Source organism: Hermetia illucens, chromosome 1 (genome assembly GCF_905115235.1).
Source record: "Hermetia illucens chromosome 1, iHerIll2.2.curated.20191125, whole genome shotgun sequence".
NCBI lineage: Eukaryota > Metazoa > Arthropoda > Insecta > Diptera > Stratiomyidae > Hermetia > Hermetia illucens.
Window position 1 is genome coordinate 179,344,427 of NC_051849.1, and position 18,708 is coordinate 179,363,134.

The 18,708-nt window shown below is 40.1% G+C and overlaps 1 protein-coding gene across 3 annotated transcripts in view; it reads left to right on the top strand.

Moving 5' to 3' along the window:
* LOC119647598 (rho guanine nucleotide exchange factor 7) overlaps positions 1-18,708 on the top strand; it is a 112,050-nt gene that overhangs the window by 81,734 nt on the left and 11,608 nt on the right. The window lies entirely within an intron of this gene.

Genomic DNA, 18,708 nt, shown 5'->3' on the forward strand with positions numbered 1-18,708 from the left:
TATTATATTTAAGGGGATGATATTCCGCTTCCATATTTAATTTGCAATCTTATTCGGTCCAGGTTGGTCTCACGTAGCTCAGTTTACGACCAAGGACGTGACGGTTAAGTTAGGTGAACTTTATGAAAAATTGACTGTTATTGATGATATAAAACTCAGTGGATATATAAAAGATTCATTTTAGCATTTAGACATCCCATAACTGCACGATATCAGTATCACCATTATAGTCCCACCTAGGGGCTTTATAAAATGCCAGCGTTAAAGTAAATTAGTATGCGATCTACTCCATTGTTAACTTCTATGATACCTTCGGTCCAAATATGCGTCAATGCTAACGTCTACCTCGTCTGCTTCTGTACGGAACTTTATTATTATTTCCATCCAAGGATCGAATTTAGATTTGAAGCCATTTTTTCCCTAAAAGACGGTTATTATTCTGTTTGTTCTGACGCTTTGCGTCGACGTCAGTTTATTTCCAACTTAAAATCATCTTCGGACGAAGCACTGGAAGGTTCACATGGTGGTGATCCATTAAAGCAAGTTATGTTATGTTAAAATTTTCCAAAATCACAAAATTACAATGATATAGGTGTTTGGTGAAAATTCTGCTATTATTAACAAAGTTATAATAGGTTAAAGTGGCCCGCCATTTGCTAGTTGTTGGGCATCATATTCATAAACCCATGTTTCGACACTAGAAATAATGCGTTTGATGATGGGTTCCGGGGTCTTCTCCAGTTATGCCAAAAATTCAAACCCAGACGCCAGACTGGGCTTCATACCCAACAACATCAACCAGAATGTGTTGAGTTGATCAATTAAAGATGTTAGACTCTCTACTGTCTCTTTAATGCCAATGCGACAATTTTCGAGCACAACTCCCATCTCTTTTTCAAAGTTGTCAGCGAATTTTTTCATTTACTCCACCTGAATAACCTCTCTTTCGATTGGTACAAAGAATCTGACGATTCTGATTGTTTAGTCATTTTTATAACCGCTGAGTGAAGAAAATCTGCATTTTTTTGGTTTCTCAGAATGCCTCCGGCCGTTTGTTTCTCTATATCTTACATCCCCGGCGAACTCTTATGGAAATCCAACTATTAGTGTCAAAGTTATAGCAGTTGAAACTTATCAATTTTCTGCGAATTTATCGTATCCTAAGCCATATAAATAAGGTGCTGCCATCATAATTATCGAAAATAATTGACATTCGAATGAAATATTAAAATTCCATTCATGAAAAATCTACTTCTCCCTAGCACTTTTTTGTATCAGTGTAGGTTAAATTCTGCGCATTTGCTAATAATATTAAACTCAAAGTCTGAAGCGTATGAGGTTGACTTTTATCAATACAAGGGTTTCCATCAAATGATTTATTTAAATCGCTTTCTGAAAACTAGAGGACAATGGAATTTTCAGATATGTGACACGCAGCTGTCATGCGCTCGTCACTTCTCACATCTTCTTGTTTTTCTTCAGCCTTTGTCCCGTCCACAAGCGGGGTCGGCTCGCCGTGATCGGTTTCGCCATTTTATTTTATCAAATGCCTGATCTGGATGCAATTTCGAGGCTTTTAAATGCCCACCCAGCGTATCAAGCCACCGTTGTTTTGGTCGGCCTTTTGGTCGCTTACCATTGACTTCGATGTTCATAGCAATCTTGGTAAGTGAATTCTCGTTAATGCGAATTACGTGGCCATACCATCGAAGACGCCTTCCTTGGAGTTTCTCCACGATCGGTGTAACCCCATATCGATCGCGGATATCCTCATTCCGGATGTAATCAAAACGTGTCACGCCACCGGTTCAATGCAACATCTTCGTTTCTATTACCACAAGACCAATGCAACATCTTCGTCTCTATTACCACAAGACCCCGTTCATTGTCTTTTATAGTCGGCCAACAGTCAGAACTATAGAGAGCAGCAAACGGACGATATTGCGGTAAATTTTAGAATTGAGACGTTGGCTGATACGTCGATCACAAAGAACACCAGCTGTGGAACGCCACTTCATCCAGGTCGCAACCGCAGTTCCCCATTGGCTGATAGCATTGACCCGAGATATTTAATTCGCTCAGTTCTGGGCAGCTGACAGGGCTGAGCAATTTAAATATTTCCAATCAATGCTATCAGCCAGTGGAGAACTGCAGTTTGCTTCTCACAAAGGGAAACACAAAACCTTTTATTCCTGAAGCGTCAAGTTTCCGGTTTCCCAACTTGTTTATTTAAGTTTTTCTCGTCCAACTCCGCACAATATAGGCAATAATGTTTTTTTTTATTTTCGCAAAGAGTGTACTTCAGGAATCAGTTGTTCCGTTCATTAGTGCGAACAATTAGGGAATAGTTAATTACTAAAAGAGGTTTCTTTTTTTGCCTAAAAGATTTCTGTATTGTCGCATCTACGAATGAAAATATTTCTGAAGCCCCAGATTTCATATTTGAAATAAGGCATTTCAGAACGCGCTGTTCCTTATTCAGTGTGAGATCATCTCAATCGAAAATCTACCACCGAAGCAGGAAACAACTGGTGTTCGGTATTCTTAAATTTATGAAAATACAAAAAAAAACTTTTAGTCAGAAGATGGTTACATATTTTTTCCTTATTCACCCTTTTAGGGTACGAATTCATAGTTCCCAATGTTCTGCTTCAGAGAAAGGACTCATTTTCGGAAACTATATAACCAAAAAATAAAAAAAAATACAAGATGATGTGCTTATATGAAGTCTAGGCTTCAAAATACTCTCCATTTCCATACCTCCTCAAATAAAGTTAATACTAGTATATTATCAGTTTTTTGGAATTGGCTGGAAACACCCCTTTAAATTTACCGTAAACATATCAAGAGGATAGTATCGCACACGATACTGGAAAGTTCGTGGAAATCCAACTATTATTATCAAAGTTATAGCAATTCAAATTAATGTCATAATTAACGAGAATTCTCAAGTCCCTTATATGAAGAAGCTATTTTTTCCTGGTACATTTTTATGTCTGTTTTAGGTTAACTTCGTGACACTGGCTAAAAATGTTGGACTCCTTGTGTGAAGCGTATGAAATTCCAGAGCAAATTATTTATGTAAATGGCTCTCGAAAAATAGTGCACAATTGAATTTTTAACTATGAACAAGTGGAACTGCCATGCATTCAAGGTTTCTGACATAAGGAAATACAAATCTTTTTACATATGGAGGGCCCAGTTTCCGATTTGTTATTCTCAGTTTGAAAATATAAATGCATATTTTTGGAATTTGCTATGATCGCTGGATAGCGGCGAATGCTTATTCATTTGGAATTTGTCGATCTATTTGAAGAAATGTCACCTTTTCCAGAATCTGCAAATCGAGGATTAGAACGTGTAAGATTGGGGAAAAGGATTTGAATATTGTTGTTATGCGAAATTTATTTGTAGGAATTTGTCGATATAAATATGTACTTTGATTAAAGAAGGAATGCATTTCTGCCATGAATATCCGGGAAGTGAAAAAAAACTGAGGAAAAAGTAACTATGCCAGTGAATCCAGAGATTTTTTGCATGCCGCAAAATCAGGGGATACTGCGGGATCCTAAGGAATTCTGGGGCAACCATATCGTGTTACTACTGTTAATGTGGGCGTAAAGTATTTGATTTGTCAAAATGGAGACGTCATATGAACTTGTGTTAGCCATTTATGGAAAAGTTTACAGTTTTGGGAATCCCATTGCAGATATCAATGATTTTTAATTTCAACATTTTGAGATTTGGGATACGAGTCAATACAATTTTCGTGAGATGTTTTGTATGATATGATTGAAAATCCATATAAATCAATGGCCTAAGGTGGCTCTGGAGGATATAAGAGCATACGAAATAAGTGAACTAAGTATTTCGTATAAATCAAAAAAAAATTAATATACAAATTTCTTTTCTGAGGCTTTGAAATTTTCCATTCAATTAAGAAAGAAACAATCGCACAAATGTTAGGTACTTCGTTGCTATTATAATAAATTTCAGCGTTTTCTCCCCTTAAATTCCCTTCGTAAACTCAACAAACCAGAAGAGCTTTATTACAAATACCAAAGTGTTCAATTTTACAAGAACACATCATGATAAATATACTTAATTCGTGCATTGATTATCTTAATCGTAACCCTGTGATGTTTAACAAAATAATGTAGCCTTTAGAAACAAATAAATGAAATATTGCATTACAATATGAACAAACACTTTATTTACCTATACATATATGATCTTATATTGATATTATTGTATACATGATATATAGTAGAGAAACTTAACGTAATACTATAAAAATTAAAACGCTATTTTCTTAACTTGTTTTTATTCCATTTGATTACTACAAAATCTAAATATTTTATCATAAAACTAACTTGCCAAATAAAAAAGAACACAGAAAACTAGTACAATATTTGGAATATGAAATTGATTTATATTCATATTTGTTTGAACATAGTTTTGTGATTGAATTGATATTAAGTGAAATAGGGATGAAAAGCTTAGACCATTTTGAAATTTTGATTAGATAAATATATTTGACTTTTTTACGCAAACAAAGATATATTTATTATATCCCTGTTGTCCACGATTTTTATTATACATTCAAATGCTCCTTTAGGACCAAGTAGGTTATAGATGTCAGTTTATTACAGGCACAATATTTCTTGTAGATTTATCACTTTAGCCACATGTACGATGATTTTGCATGCTAAGCTAAGGGTACGGTGTATGATTTTTTCTTGGTAATGGAGAAGGAATTGTTTTCTGGGGTCTTTGGGCTTTTGGTCTGTCAAAAACTATACTGATTATCTCTTCATTTCATTTGATGCATATACTTTTATATTTCTACTCTTAGCACTTCTAAAAGTCCTTTCCAGCAGTTTACACAATTTGTTCTTGAAGTAATTTTCTCGCCCAGAGTCGACCGATTTGCGGCGCTCATCGAGCCAGGAGGGACAGGAAGTTTCTACAGCTTTTGATGAATTTTACATTGAGAAGCGATAGACAATTCGCCAAAACTTTTCGTTTTGAATTTGGTGTATCGTAATTAATACAATATGTGTAAACCGTTTTTCCGTCTCGATGTCAGCGGCTTATGACTGTCTGTTGGGATATGCGCTAAATCGGTGTGCCTCCAACAATGGTAGTTATAAAACTTACAACTGTCGTCTCTAGGGAGCTATTTTCGACCGTCTGGGGTATCCAACTTGTCGTTCGTTAGTGAGCTGAATACAATTAAAATATTGATCAGATTGAATCGAAGAAAATAATCCCAAATTAACTTCTGAGGTATGAGAACAATATCCGCGTTTGTGTTTTATCACATTCATGCTTGCTTCTGCTTGTTAGTGTGCAATTTTAAACAGTCCTCCTTGAGGATTAGGAGTTTTCTCAAGAATCTCTAGAATAATCAACCTCTTTCGATGAAACAAATAAGCGCTAAAATGTAAAAGTTGCCTTTTCTTAGTTCAACATTTGAAGTCTTTCTATATTAACCAGAAACATCGGGATTGCAGTATTTGCTTTGGCATCTGATACTTTGAAGTTAGATGAACTTGATCAACAATTTAGTTGCATCGAACTCTCTTTCCTTTTTCTCAAACCTTCGTACCAGTTGAAACTTCTAGGTATTCCTGGGTCGTTTGGGGTATTATAAAAACCCCATAGTTTTTGCTTTGCTTGTGAATATTTTATCAGTTTGAAATTAACGATGCACTCTATATGAAAGTCTTCAATATTTTTTTTTCCCCCACGTAAAGTTTTTCTTCTTTATAGATAACTGAAAGATGGGATACAGTTTACACAAAAACACAGTTTACTTAAAAACTAAAGGGACGCTGGTTGTAGTGGCCGGTGGTAGGTCAATGGGAGAAGCCGTCGAGAACTGGTATGGAATCGTGTACTTTTGTATGGTTTGAACCAGACTGTGCGAAAGCCCATGCTTGTATGCCAAGTTTTTATGGACAACCTAACATACAGCATTATGCCTTGTGATGTGTATTGCACCGGTGCCATAACAGTACAGCCAGAAATGAGATGTTCCAACGTCTCTAACGCCAAACCACACATTCTGCACTGGTCGGTCTCCATCCGTTCTTTAATGATGAGTTTTTTATAAGCTCGGGTAGCGACCACGCCGTCCTGAATGGCACACATGAACCCCTCCGTCTCAAGAAAGAGCTCCCTAGCACACAGCCATCTGTTCGACAAATGGCTGCCAAAGACAATTCACGTGTTTACCGTGCATTGCCTTCGACTTCCATTCATCGATCCGTCTTTGGTCCGACTTCACCCCACTCAGAGGATTGAAAGATCGATCCTTCAAGTTAGGTGGAGTCAGCCCACAGTCTGCCTTACAGACAGCCGCATGCAAAGGACTCGCCTGCTCTTTGCTGTAAAAATAAGCGAGCAGCGAGTCGACTTGGTGATGATGTTGTGCCACCACGTCAATCGCGCCCCTACCTCCGATGTCATGAAGCAGGTTCATCCGCTCCACAGCAGAGTTTGGTTGATGCATTCGGAATTTGGACATAGTTGTCCGTATCCGCCGCTGGACGTTTTACAAATCGGTCTTGGTCCACGGCAATATTCCGAATGCATTTCAGTACCAGTTTTACTCGTCGCAGGAATTCGGACAGCAGAGCATCCTTCAGATCATTAACTCGAGCGTGGGTTCCTTGCAGAATTCCTAGGTACTTGTAGAAGTCTGTCTTCGATGTGGAGGTCATCAATGCTATGTCCGGCGTGTGGTTCATAATGATCTGTGCGGATGGCTTGGATTCGACACTTGTCTAATCCAAATTCCATCCGAATATCACGGTTGAACATGTGTATTATACAGCTTGATGTCATCTAAGTACATCAAGTGTGTCAGTTCGCACTTAGCACGTAGGCCATACTTTATTGCGAAACCATGCGTTCTAGCATCATTCAGTAGCCATGAAAGGGGGGTCAGTGCCCTGGAAGATGCCCTCCATGTACGGATGGGCTCTGAGGTATTGGTACCCTCAGATGTACGCACTGATAAGGTGGTATGCCACCTTTCCATGACTGTCGCCAAAAGTTTTTTTTAGTTTCAGAGCAATGAGATACAGATATATGACATCGATTAGCCAGGTGTACGGGACGCTATCAAAAGCCTTTGCATAATTGATATAGAAACTAAAGAGGTTTCTTTGGCCTCTAGTTGCTTGTCGTACAACTACCGAGTCAATAATGTTTTGCTCTTTGCAGCCCCTTGATCCAGTTCGGCAGCCCTTCTGCTCCTAAGACGAAATGTTTTTGGTGCGCATTGACCCTTCCACTCATAATGGACGTTATTAATTTGTAGAGGGTTGCTAAGCAATCTCGTTACAAATTTCGAGTTGTTATTAGCAAAATCTACAATCAAAAGGGACGCAAAAGATTGTACTATTGAAATAACATTTAGAAATGATCAATGATACTCGGCCATTCGCTGCTACGGATCAAATTTAATGAAATCATCAATGAAAGTTACATATGACATGTTTTACCCAGGATGTATTTCCATATTGTAAACAAACCACCTGTGACTCTGAAAAGCAGTCATCACAATGTCCACTATGTGTGTGACGAATTTCAAAACGATCGGTTCAGCTAGCAACGTATGTATGATTAGTTGTGGCTTTTTAAATTTTTGTGTAAAACAAAAATTATATATACTTAATAAAATCGGTTTATTGTCAGTCTGTCTGTCTGTCCGTCCGTCTGTCTGCCACATCTTTATCTCGGGAACGGTTAGTCCACGAAATTTGGTACCAAGGTAGGACCTGTGAATCCCATTGCATGCAGGGAGTCACATAGTTCCAGGTTTAGTTTAAGGGGCTTTCCGAACATGCAAAAGGGGGTGTACAATTTTTTCCACCGAGTATAGTCGTGTGGGGTATCAAATAAAAGGTCTCGATTAGTACTTTGCGAAACTGATGTTAGTTTTGACATTCATTGAAAAGTGCAGTAGTACAAGGGTCTTAAAAAAGTCAGTCAGTTACTTCAGTGATCCATTCTCGGAAAGTACCCAATTTAGCTATCTGAAAAGAAATATGGTGGTCCATGCACATGGTATCTAGGCCTCAAAATACTCCCCATACCGATATTTTCAAAATTTCAATTTCAAATATATGCACTTATCGACTTTTCACTCGTCTATTGCCTGCTCTCTAACATTCTGCCCATCTAGAAGATCAGGGCCTTTCCTGTTCCCTTGTGGCATCAAGGTAAAGTAAAAGATCTGTATATTTGGTTGCCATTTACCCACTTGATGGACTGTAGCGCGTCGAGCACACCTACGCGTTGTCGTTCTTCACGGTTATCTGAAATGCGCTTCACCTCCCACCAGGACTTTCCGAGACGCCCGCACTTCTTCACCACTCTTCTGTGCCAAGTGCTATTGGGGGGATCCATTCGTCGGCCATCTGCATAGGGTAGCCAGCAATGCAATTGTTGTCCCCCCTTAATGTGTGGCTTATCCACTGCCACTTACACCTTCCGATCCTATTGTGTACACAGTATACTCTGATGATACGACGCAGTCAGGTGTTGACAAAAGCTTAGAGCCACCAAGAGACAATGGGGCGAGTGCGGTGAGCCGTCAAACTGAAAACCTTGGTTTTGTTCGTGTTTATCTTCAGTCCAATTTACTTACTCCTCTTTCCAAATTCAGAGCTATTTATCTAAGGCCCATGACCCGCTGAGAGAGCAATTAGATGTAATGAGCGTAGTCATGATGTTAGAGGAAAGATGTCATAGTCTATTGAACTCATTCACGTCCTCTGGACAAGGTAGCATGAAGAACGTCATCGATAACAAAAAGAAATAATATCGGTGGCCGGATGCAACCCTGGTATACTTCACTTTGGACCTCAAAATCCTCCGAGATTTTGCCTCGATGCAGCACGTGACATTTTGCGCATCATATGTCACCCTGATAATGACTATTAGTTTCTCCGGAATGCTCCTCCTGCGTAGAGCACACCAGATATACTCCCTGTTCACGCTACCGAAAGCTTTTTCAAAATCGATGAAGAGGAAGTGAAGTGCATCTTCCGCTTTCCTGACCAGTGCATTAACAAATTCCCTTTTGTCGCACCGCACATTACGTTGAACTATCTAGGATTTCACACGGTATCCGAATTCGAACGAGCTTCCATTCTTCCCGTTCTTCGTTCCGCCTTCACGATTGTGCAGTCAGCTAGATCTTATGACCTCCCTTCGTGACGTGGCCGACGATCTGCATAGCTCCCGAGAAAAGAAGATTTCTGAGAGCGGCCCGATGCATATCGGTATTCTTAGGGGGGGTTGCTTAGTGTATCTGCCATCCGATCAGCAAGATAGCTCTCCCATTATCCCTTGAGTAAGGGGTTGTAGCTCTCGAGAAGTGGCGGACGCAACATGCAAGCAAAAGTAAGCGGACATTCGGTGGTGATCCCTTTCTAGGCGACAACAACTAATCGCAAAGGAGTCAATCTGATTGTACGTACGGTGTCGGCCAGTTGAAACCCAATTGACCTTATGGCAGGTTCTGTGCTCGAACAATGTGCCACCAATAACGAGGCGCTGTGGTCGCCAATATCGTGCTTCTCCATCACATGTCCGAGTAAGGTGTTGTCACTACCTACCTTGGCATTCAGATCACACACGATCACAATGTCACCCTTAGTAAGCCTTCCTTGAACTGCGTGTAATTGCTCGTAGAAAGCACTATATCGAAAGTCTTCGTTGGTGCATAGCCCTGTATAAGTATGGTGCTCCTTAATCCGGACGGAACCTTGCAATCAGAATCCTCTCAGAAACGCGTGTTATACCACTTACCTTTTCAAAGCACAAAAGCACATTGCCGCAAGGGGGAGAAGAGTACTCTCCAGAGTCTGATCATCTCACCTCGTTTAGGCCCAGAATGTCCAGAATGTCTTCGGAATTCTCGCTGGAATTCGAGAAAGCGAGAATTGCTTTGCTTTGGTGGCTAATTTTTCGTGTTTTCTAAGTTTTTCTCCCTCTTGCTGCGTGTTTCCTTCACAAGAGTTCTTGTTAGGAGAGATAAGGTAATTTATTTCTTGGCTTTCAATGAAAAAAAGAAAAGCATTAAGGGATTGAAAGGCTGACAACTGAGTCTTCAGTAATTTGAACAATGAGTAAAGAGGTAGAAAATCACCACCTCTGAAAATGTCAAACGTCTTAATTCTGATTGAGTGGGTACCTTGAGTTAGGCGTTGCTAAATTATTTTGGAATGTATGTTATATGTATATCTTGGTTTTAAGTATCATTCGTCTTCCTAAGCATCTCAGAATGTCTTCCAACGTTGTCACAGTTGATTGCCATATGCTTAGCTCTTTCAGATTCGCTCCGCATTCTTTCAGGAATTCCCTGATGACGCTTGCACTGGTAGTTCTCTGTAAAACCAAACCTTATTAAAATCGGTTTACTGTGATGATTGTCCTGTGGAATAATATTTTCGTCGAATTTTATTAAAATCTTTTGTTTGTCATCGATCCAATCTTCTGTAATAGCCATGATCATCGGTTTTTGATGGCTTCTTAATCTCCAACTGAGTATAATTTCAAGGAGGGGCCTGTGTGTGAAACTTCTTCACAGCTTATAGACGATACCATAGATGTTAACATCCGGTAGTTCTCCTATATCTATTTTTTTAAATCGAATTGATTTCCTGAAACCGAAATTGAAATTGCAAAAATTAAACTACCGAAAAGTATCTTTGACCTCACCACATGCAAAAGAAAGTATTTTGGTAAATATTATCCAACGTTTTCCACAATGACTTTGCATACGAAAGAATAAATTATCTCAATTTTAATCCACTAAGATAATCAATCATTGCTCGAGACATTTCTTCTTGTATTTTTGTGGTTTGGGTTTCTGAAACTTCACATGGATCAAAATATGATGAAATCCATCTAAATCTGGTATTACTTTGAGTTATTGAAAAATGTACAAGGTAAGCTTGCTGTTCATCTTTCTAAATATTTATGATGAATCTTAAGTCCGATAAAATTTATTTTTTTTTGCGAGTGATTTGTCCATTTTTTGGTGAAATTTTTCCGATTTTTCTGTTGCCGACTAAGTAGCTGAATGAATTGAACATATCTAAAAGGAAAAGGTCAAAATTTCAAATCCAAGGAATCTCTTTTAGGGTGGCTTGGGCTATGAGTTGTTTCTGAATGTTCTCAATTGCATTTCATAGTTATCCTGTTTTACATCTTTGTTGATTATATTTAATGGTCCGAGTTTGAACCTCAATAAAGTGCTGTGTTTTTCATCGGACGGTGTAAAATTAGCTCCATGTAAGGTCTAAATTTCTCTACTTTTTATATCTGTACTTAACATTTTTCGAATTCGATGTCCAAAGGTGATGTAAATCAATAGGAGTTATATTTAGGTTGCGGATGGACAATCGTTGATGCTACTAATCTGATTTCACTTCTGTCTTGTGTCCATAATTTCATTGGCTCTCTGGGCCCAGGCATAGAAATAAACTCTTAAAAAAACCATTAATTGAATCTTATAATCCAAGGGTCAGACGATTTTGTGTTCATCGAGGTTTATGATGATTAATTTATAAGTAGCAAGCGTCTGGTTTTATGCTATTATCGTATCTTTCCTAACGAGAGAATTATTTAAAAGTGGTTCTCTGATTGCGGTCAACTAATGTTGGCTTTGACTTATTAATATATTTTGGTTTAGGACTGTAAGGTGTGAGACGAAAAACTTTTACTTTTCCTATTCCCATCATTTTATCAAGAACAATCAAAAACCATTATCGAATCTATGGCTTTCTCAATCTTAAATTTAAGATCGATTAGATAGATTGAGGGTTATACATACTTTTCGGGTTTTGTGGCTATATTGTTGTGGCTATTCTAGTTAATTATCTTAAGCCTTCACCTAAAATGACTATGTATCTGAAATGGCGAAATTGATCACTGACCTCAAAGGGAATAGCCTATATAGTTGAAATTTTCACAACTGTCAATATTGGTTCTCATTCCATTTATCATTACAATGCGACCTTTATCCTTAAATGCTTCACAAATGATGCTTCCTTTCTTGTTCTAAAGTCAAAATTCATAATCGAAATCGGTGAAACCTTTCCATGATTTGATGAGCGAATCTGTAGTAAGCTGTCTGGTTAAAGAGACCATAGTTTCATTTCATTCTTCTTTTCCTTTTGAAAAAATGCAAGGAGTACTATAAGGGTAGTGACTGATCTGCCGTAGCTTTTGTGACCCTGCGTACGGGACGCTTCAAGACATACGTGCAAGAACGAGGACTTTCCGCTTGATATGATGTGATGTTGGCGTTGGCTGCAAAGTCCGGAAGTGGCTTCGTAGACGATTCAGGGAGGAAATAGGCGAAGTTGGCAAGTCCTTCTGGTGCTCATAGAGAGGTTCCCAGAAAGTGTTCTGACGGAGAAGCATTGAGGTCCTCCTTGTAAGCGGTGCAGAGCCTCAAAAGTACGGTTGAGAAAATCTTGGCTCAAGGAGCGTGATGGTGAAACATGAATGCTGCTTTGAATCTGCAGTGCCGACGCTTGGACATGCCGTTGCCATATGAATTCAGCATCCACTAGCTTTGCTAGAGTGTGAGGGGTGCTGCTGCGAACTTCAAACCTGCATCCGTTGTGACGCTGAGCGGCGTACAAGATATTAGCATCCACTCAATGTAAAACGCAACTGCAAATGTGTTCGCTATCTTGATCTTTAGAGGTATCATTCGCGACCACTTTGTAAACCTATCGATTATTGTTAGACAATACCCGTACTCATCTACCAGCGGCGTCGCGGTAGAGGCGCGCATCTGAAAGTTTGATATTTTTGGGGTGAGAGTATGTGTGTCTTAGGTCTTTCCAATACCCAGATGAATTTTTTTGGTAACTTCCATGTTTCTCTGCGTTTTATTGTGATTTTCCACAAACGACTTTGAAGGCTGGTCTTGGTAACGATGGTGGCAGGAAAGGATGTTGCAGAGGATTCGAATTCTTTCCATTTGCAAAAGCTGCAATCGACCAACGCGACTCCTGGAATCAGCATGCCTGTATCGTAGTTTTTGCATCGTGTTTGGTCGGCGTAGGGATTGTGCAAACACGCGAGGGCTGTCTCATATGTAATCGAGCTGCTTCATCTGACTTATAAAACTTTCTCTTGGAGGCCTTAGATGGGGGGTTTTGATCTGTACGAATAGTGAAGTTCTTGCTTGCGGCAATGCATAATAATTGAGGGCTTTGAACATCGCTGTAATTTATTTCTTCTCTGTGGACATCTTTCCACAAAAAAAGTGAACTAGAAAAGTACAGGATTAGGCACTGTTTGTGCGTTGAATTTGCGGTGTTCGCTTGTGATACGAAGCTTTGATGATTTCTACGGCGTCGCCTTTTTAGGTCATTCCTTCTGGACTTGGAAATATGAGAGAAAGTCAAAACTTATAATTAGAAGTTTCACGTCTGTCAAACAACCGTGGGAGCAATTGGCCGAACCCTGTGTAGACTTACGCAACCGTGCATCTGAATATGCAAATGGGTGATCCGTTGGCGGCTGGCAATTCGAGGGCTGTCCGATAAGTACTTAACCTTACCGCTCGTTGGTACCACTATCGAAAGAGAAACGCAATATCGTGGAACACATTCTCGTAGACGCCATTGTCAAAATTCTAGCCGAATGGGTCTCTTAGTTTTGTTGTAACCGCGTATAGAAGCGGGTGTGTGCACGGATTTTAGAAAAATGAAAAAAAAGCAATATCGGTCGGTGATTCGAATCATATTTTTGGAAGGGAAATCGTCCAACGAAATCAAAGAGCATTTGGATTCTGTATACGGTGACTGCTCTTGTGATGGTGACCGTAAAAAAAAGGTTTAACGAGCTGTAACCTGGTCGCACGGCGGTTTTTGATGAGCCACCCCCAGGTGTCTCGAAAAAGGCTACCACGTGGCAAAAATCCAGGATCTCGTACTGACAGGCCGCCGATTGAAGATGTCTAAGATAGTTGAGGTAGGAGGCATCTCAAAAGACCGCGTGGCCCATATCCTGCATGAAATCTTGCGCATGAGAAGTCTGTCGGCGTTTGCTCACTCCGGATGTGTGAAACCACTTCAGACCAGCATTTGACGCTGTTTAAGCGTAATCTGAAGAAGTTTTTGCGTTTAACGACCGTCGCCAAAACATGCGTCCACTGGTAAACCAGAGGCTAAGAAACAGTGGACTTCACCCGGCGAATGTGCTCGGAAGAAGGCGAAGACTGGCTTATCGGCCGGAAAAGTGATGGCCTCCGTTTTCTGGGATTTAAAAGATGTGATCTAAATCGACAACTTATAAATGGACAAAAGGGTCACAGAGCTCCACTATGCTGAATTATTGGGCCGATTCGACGCCGAATTGTAGAAAAAAGCCCCATTTGGTAAAATGGAGACGATGGGTGAGTGGTAGACCAAGGTTCACCAATTCGATATCCCTTAAAGCTGTCTGGCGTCCTGATCTACGCCATCGCTCCATTTGAGGTAGGATCTGCCTCGTCTTCTTTTTCTACCTTATAGACTTTCCGGGCTGGATCATCCTCATCCATACGGATTAAGTGACCTGTCTACCGTAATCTATTCACTCTGATTTTATCCACAACCTGACGGTCATGGTATCGCTCATAGATTTCGTCGTTATGTAGGCTACGGAATCGTCCACCCACATGTAGGGGGCCACCGAATTCTCTCATGGCCGTTTACAGTTTTACCCTGGCTATGCTATCATAGGCGGCCTTAAAGTCGATGAAAACATGGTGCGACTGATGTCCATATTCCAACAGTTTTTCCATCGCTTGCCGCAGAGAGAAAATCTGATCTGTTGCTGATTTGCCTGGAGTAAAGCCCCTCTGGTATGGGCCAATGATGTTCTGGGCATATGAGGCTATCCGGCCTAGCAAGATAGCGGAGAATATCTTATAGATGGTACTCAGCAACGTGATACCTCTATAATTGCTGCACTCAGTGATATCTCCCTTTTTATGTATGAGACAGATAATCCCTCTTTGCCAGTCGTCAGGCATTGATTCACTGTCCCACACATGAACCACTTGGTGTAATTTGTCGCCCCCATATTTAACCAATTCGACTGTAATTCCATCGGTTCCTGGCGATTTATGATTTTTAAGCCGATGAATTGCACGGACTCATTCTTCTATATTTGGTGATGGCAGTATTTGTCCGTCGTCTTCAGTTGGCGGGACCTCCAACTCACCGATGTTCTGGTTGTTCATCAAAGTACTCAACCCATCGCTCCAATATGCCCATTCTATCGGAAATCGAGTTCACAGACTTGTTGTTTCTTCCAGGCTTTGTTTTTCCGTCTGTGAAGTCGCTTCTCCGCTCTCCGGAATTCGCGATAAGTCTCCGCGCGTGCCCGCATCCTTTGAGAATGCAACGTTACTCGGTATGCAGCATTCTTCCGTTCCGTTGCTAGTTTACATTCATCGCCAAACCAGCCGTTCTGACCCTTTTTGCGGCTGTGGCCAAATATGTTTGTGGTGGTATCAATGATAACGTTCTTTAGGTGATTGTGAAGATCATTTGTGGATGCTTCATCTCCAGGACTGTTGACTGCTGTTATTGTAGCATCCATTTCTCTCTTATAGGTTTTGCGAAGGGCTGTGTTGTGGATGGCTTCAGTGTTAACTCTCACCTGATTGGCGGAGGGGATTCTGGGTGGTGTTATTATTCGAGCTCGGAGCACTATGCCAACGAGATAGTGGTCCGAATCTATACTGGCCCCCCCTACATGTTCTGGCATTCATCAAGGCTGAGAGGTGACGGCGTTCGACCAACACGTGGTCAATTTTGTTGAAAGTGGTCCCATCTGGAGCGGCTCACATATGTTTGTGGACCGCTTTCCGCAGAAACCAGGTACTTCCAACAACCATTTCGTATGACACTGCTAATTGAATAATCCGCATTCCGTTATCATTTGTATTTTGATATAAGCTATTGGATCCAACGTATCGCCTGAATACGGGCTCCATCCCTACTTGGCTGTTAAAATCCCCAAGTATGATTTTGATTTCATACCTGAGACAGGCTTCGAGGGTTCGTTCTACTGCCTCGTAAAAGGTATCCTTCTCCGACTCTGCAGTCTCCTCAGTAGGGGCGTGAATGTTAATGAGGCTTATATTTCTAAACTTGCCTCGCAAGCGCAGAGTGCATAGCCATTTGCTTATGTTTTCAAAGCCGATAACAGCAGGTTTCATTTTTTGGCTGATTAAGAAACCTACTCTGAGCACATGGTTTACTGGATGGCCGCTATAATATATGGTGCAGTGACCCTTCTCCAGGAAGCCGGTCCCTGTCCAACGTATGTCCTGTAACGCAGTTACATCAGCCTTATATTGGGACAGGGTATCCGCTAGCTGCTCAGCAGCTTTATCTCTATACAGGGAACGCACGTTCCATGAGAAAATGCGCAAATCGTTATCCCTTGGTCGTTGCCGGGTTCGTTGTTGTGTTATCCATCCTGTCCGAGGTTCCTGTTGCGGCTTCTTAACTTCGGTTTCCCATGTAGGGTTATCAGCCCTATCCAACCCCCAACCGGGAGGACCAGTTGGCACAATTTGTTCCGTTTTTAGGCGCGGGAGACTCGTCTTCACCCTTCTCCGTCGGCATGACCCCATTAAAAACGCCGAGCAATTTGATGGCCAGTTGATGAAGCTTACTATCATCTCAGCTGACTGCACAATTCATTTCTTCACCACAAACCGGTCTAGCTAGGTTGAAAGACGGAGTGAAATTTCGGAATTATTGATATCGAATCATCCTCGAGAAACTTTATGCTGTTTAAAAAATTAGCAAACAATTACAAATTGGCTTTAGCCATTAATCAAAGAAGTATGGAAACAGAATTTTTTTTAATGAACGAATGCCAATGATTCTAAACATTGCAAAGAAGAGAATCCGTTTGAAGTGCAACAGTTTTATCGGTATCTAAGCAACGAAAAGAAGAGATAAAAACATCCTATGCATCCATGCCAATTTATCTGTGAAAGAGAATTGGGAAACTAAAATTTTTTTACTTCCAGTTCCACGTGAAATGCCTCATTGCTGAGCGGTTACATAAACTTAAATTTGATATTATACATCTTCATTTTCGACCTTCATCATCTTAAGATGTAAAATGACACGGTATCTTAGGAAATTAATAGTCATACGGTTAGTGTGCGGTTCTTTCTATTTTTTAGATAAGGAAACAGTCATTGAATTCTTAGTACAAACACTTATTGGCACGTGAATCGAATTAGGCACTAAGAAAAGAATGAGCTTTGGCAGCTAATGAAGGATACAGTTCTCTTATTCAGTTTTGATTATGCATCATTTATCATTCTCGTTGAAAGAAGAATAGATCTTGTCTGAATGTTGTCTGGAAGTTCTTAGTTGGTACAGATTAATAGTTGGTCTTAATAGAATGTTTTTTTTCATTCGCATATTTGATGGTGTGAAAGTTGTCTCGAATGCATAAAAAGCTTTTTCAATTGAACAAATCGACAAAGAGTCTAAGAAGTCCGATTGAGATGAATTAGTAAAATACTATTAACAAATAAGCGGTATACAGTTGTCGGATAATAATTGATTTGGCTTAAAAGAGATTCAGCAGTGAAGACTATTCAGATTTTCTCGTGTGAATAGTTGATTATCTGATAGATAAATAGCTTAATGAATAGGATAAATTTCGAAGAAATACGGTAGCTAGAGTTGCAACTTTTATGAGCACTTTCAAAATAGAAGGTGGTTCATCATTTCTTATATACAGTATACAGGATTACCAGATTTACCTATCTTCTCTTAAGTATTTTTTGTTTTAATTTGTTATTGATGAGTTTATATTTCGAACTTTATTACAAAAAAGGTTGATACAACCTTCTTGAATAATTATCATACAAGCTCACCAAGAATATATATAATTATAGTATAAAGTGCCTTACCTCTCCTATTTAGAAGCCAAGGAGTGATTTAGTCCTTTGAATCGTATTTGCCACCAATAATGTTTATTAAGAGTTGCCTCTTTCTTATTAAATTCATCATCATCAACGGCGCAACAACCGGTATTTGGTCTAGGCCTGCCTTAATAAGGAACTCGAGACAATCCGATTTTGCGCCGAGGTCCACCAATTTGATATCCCTAAAAGCTGTCTGGAATCCTGGCCTACGCCATTGCTCGATCTGAGATCGTCTTCTTCTTCTACTATAGATTTTCCGGCCCGGATCATCAAGTTGTTGAATCGGATTTTATCCACGATTGGACGGTCATGGTATCGCTAAGAAATTTCATCATTATGGACGCTAGGGAATCGTCCATCCTTTTGTAGGGAGGACCAACAACCTTGCGCGGATTTCTTCGTGATAGCTATTATCGGCTATGATTTTCGACCCTGGATAGGAAAAATTATTTATCTAATCTCTCTCTCCCTTTTGTCAGGGTGATTCGATGTTGTTGGCTTTTTGTTTTTTGGCGCTGACATGGCCATATTCATCTTCCCTTCATTAATGTGCAGCCCAAAGTCTCGCGCCAACCACCGCCCGCTCGACCTGGAGGAAGGTTGACTACATCTCGAGTTGACCTTCCCATAATGTCAATATCGTCAGCGTAGGCCAGTAGTTGGGTGGACTAGAAGAGGATGTTGCCTCTTGCATTAACATCTGCATCCCCGAT